The sequence below is a fragment of the Atta cephalotes genome, assembly GCF_000143395.1.
Source record: "Atta cephalotes unplaced genomic scaffold scaffold00001, whole genome shotgun sequence".
In the NCBI taxonomy this organism is placed as follows: domain Eukaryota; kingdom Metazoa; phylum Arthropoda; class Insecta; order Hymenoptera; family Formicidae; genus Atta; species Atta cephalotes.
The window spans coordinates 191372-195310 of record NW_012130065.1 but is presented as its reverse complement, the minus strand read 5'-3'; positions in this window follow the sequence as shown (position 1 = coordinate 195310).

The window sequence follows — 3939 nt, the reverse complement described above, 5'->3', positions numbered from 1 at the left end:
AATCTAATCTTGTTCATAATTATGTTCACAGTTCCTATCATTGCTACATTTATATGCGCAACAGACAAAACTCTGATACAACATTGTATAATATTGCATATAGTGTTATATATCAATATATGCTAATACATCATTTCAAATCATATTTATGTTTTATCACTATTTAGTCAATTTACTACTTTTCACTTTGCGAAATAAGTTGGTTGACTGTACAACTGCTCAATATTACTTTGCTCAACTTCCGTGACAGTAAGATAATACCGTAAAACTAATATTATTATATTATGTAAAATATAGATCAAAGTCTTTTTATTTCAACTGAATTCATGAAACAAGTTCTATTTTATAGTCTGATCTTTTTCATTTATTTTATAGTAGATACGATCTTACTTTTTATACATATAATAGACTTTCAAGAAAGTCACATTAATTTAAAAAAAAAAAGTTTAAAAAAAGAGATACATTTAAAGATATGATAACAAATTAAAGCTGAGAATCGTATTACAAAGTTATTCAGAATAATTGTACTTTTTTATGTTCTCTTTATATATTTAGAAAATTTTTCAAAGATTCAAGAATCATTTTAGTTTTTGATTGGAATTACGCGTATTTTAACAACGCATAGTGTTCAATCGTTCCTATTCTACGAACATTGACACTTTTTATTAAATTGTTTTATATGACAACTAGTATATGTATATATATTGTTAATTATGTTTTTTTTTGTGTCTATCATAGAATTATCATTTATAGAACACGTTTATTTAAGTAAATGTACGTATGCTTTAACTGTTCATTGTATTTACACAATATTACGATAGTATACAGACAAAAAGATTTATTTTTGACAATTATACACAGAATATTTTGTTTATTTAAACGAAAATATACTTTATCAAAATTGCTAAAGACGGACCATGGTCATACACTAATGCCCAAGCTGCTAATTTATAAATGTAATAAAAGCAAAATTGTCTGGACAATTTGCGATCAGCTATTTATGATACAGATGTGCAGAGATTATAAATTGCGAAGCTTTCTTTTTTTTTATTTCCGCTTTTCGGTGATGTTTTGTGCACCGGTTCAGCCTGTAAATGCTTGTAAATAGTATTTCGATTGATTTTTGTCTAAAAATCTACGCAAATATGTATTGGACAAAGTGTTGTATAATGTTCGGCTATAAAGTGTGGATGCGTTTGACGAACGATGAACGGAAGTGTGTTTATAGTATGTCAAATAAAAATTAATGCACACATATTACTTGACAAGACGCGTATGCGTTATATGCAAAGCTTCTTAAGAACAAAGTGCGAATGTAAAAAGAAAAAAAAACGAAATACTCGTTGTTTCCCCCACAAGTTTAATGCCGAAGAATATTTTATCGTTAACATCGATCTCTAGGGAGCTGATGTATGCTTGAGTCCTTTGTTAATGATCATAGTCACATTAGGTGGATTTATCCACTTCCGATGCAATGTTACGCGTTAATAAATAATTCGTTCTCATAAAAGGACGAAAAAGGATATTGAATCAAAGATTAGCCTAACGTCTTCTAATAATTGTGCATAATGCTACGATACATGCACTGTTCACAATAAAGTGTTGTATAGGGTGGTTTTGAAATACAAATCGATTAATATATCTATAAATAATATTATTTAACGTAAAGCGATATAGATCAATTTTAACAGAGTTTTCAAAACATGCGGATTTACACAACTTTGAGAATGCGTCAACATTTCATACACTACATAAGGAAACACAAATTAATAAATACCACGTTACGGGGGCAAACAATTTGCTTAGACACTTTTTTTTGGATGCTGTGCACGCGCGCGCACGAATGTAGTATATATTTTCTTTTTGAGTTTAAAGCAAACGCCACTGCCATAATGAAAGACAAACCTACGAAAGGAAACAAAACAGATGTAGTATGAATGAAACATAAACCCGCAATATCAGTATATCTCGGAATTGAAAAATCTTCGTCTCGGATAAGATACCCGTCATCTTTAAGTTTTCGTTATTCGCCTCGACGTATTACGCGTAATCGCTTGTATATTTGTAATTTTGCGTGTAACGTTATCGAGCGTCATACAGAAATTCAATGATTCTTCGCTGTACGATACGATATAGCGTAGCAGATAATTGGGTGTTTTAGCGAGAGCACTAACGAATTAGTAAGGCGTTATTTCTTTCTAGAGATTAAGGATAATTTTTGTTGCTTGCGCTAATAGTGCGATGACTTTCTATTTTCTTCTGTAAGTTACACTTTTGAGTGTCGCACGAACGTATATAATACGGGGATATAAATAATGATAAAACGTTCGTGTGTGCAACGAAAACCGAAATGCACCTCGGAGTCAGTAACAAAAGCCGATGGTTGCTAGGCACAGCCATTGCTACAGATAGTCGTAGATGTAACTTTAATTTCTAATATCGTTATTGTAAGAATATAGGACCGCGCTATGGATTAGGGCGACAGATATTACCCCTTATCTGTCACTGTATTATCTTTAACTGTTTCCATCTTCCCTCCCGTCGCGCATCCCTTCGAAGGTATTGATGTGACTGCGCCCGGGCAACGCTTGACAAATTTAGATTATCTTGCATTAAAAATTGTATTTACTATTATTAACTGTACGATTAACTACTACGCGCTGTACGCAGAGGAAGAAACAAACTTTATTTACCAAATACCAGTTTTTTAATAAAAATCTTTTTGTGAAAGAAAATATTGAACGCTTGCTACCTCGCCATGTAAAAATCGAAATTATTATTATTATTTATATTTATTTTTTGCATAAAATGCGTAAAATTCAATACACAACTAATTAGAGTGTAAAATTGTCTAATAATTGACAAATAACACACACAATATTTTCTGTTATAGTATGCTAGTTGTGTACAAGATCGATATTCGATTTTTACTTACATTTAGTAGTTTAAAAAGTGCTTTAAATTTTATAAATAATTTATGAATCTTTGATATGTTTTTTAAATTGTATTTGAAAATTAATTAAAATTCTTAAATTAATATTTTGACTAATATTTATGTTATAATTAATATTTACTTCGATGTATCTCCGAGGATATTTCTTCCATTATCTCCGTTACCCTTGTTACCATCTTCTATTATCATTTTACGGATTGATTAGTTCCTTACTTTTCACAATACGACCGGTCGATGATCACGAGGATATATGTTATCGTATGATATGATCGTACGAAGTTTACTTGACGGATCTTTGGCTCACGTCACAGAATTCGTTAAAAACTATGATTCATCGACGACGTAATTAATTTTGCAATTTTACATACACATACCTAACAATAATGAATCACCTGTTGCACTTTCGATGTATCTGAGCGAAAAAATATGCAAAGCGACGAAATATGCAAAGATAGATCCAGACTCTGACTATTCACTCTGACTTTCCGAGCCTACCGTCGACTGCGAAATTCCTCGAAATCTTGTTATTAAGCACATAATGGTGATAGTATTTAATATTTTATATTAAAATGATCACTCGATACTTCACATGACATTTCCGATCACTATTCAACTCTTTCTGAGCAATAACGGTTACGAGAAATACGAGACAAGTCCGTACACGTCCCGAAATGTCCCGTAACTGATATGACAGATTCGAGAATCGCAATATCGAAATTCAAAGTTTCGAGAATCGTAACTATCGAAATAGCCCCGAGGCGGCTGTTTTTTCTTTTGTATATATATTTGTTTTATTATTTACGTTTACATAGTTATCTTTAATAATCGAGTTTTAACATTCGTAATTAGAAACTAACCAATCACAGTCACTCCATTCTTCAGAAGGAATAGCTATGATTGATCAGTTTGGTCGTAAAACAAATGAAAGAGATATAAACACACACACACACACACACACACACACACACACACACACACACACACAC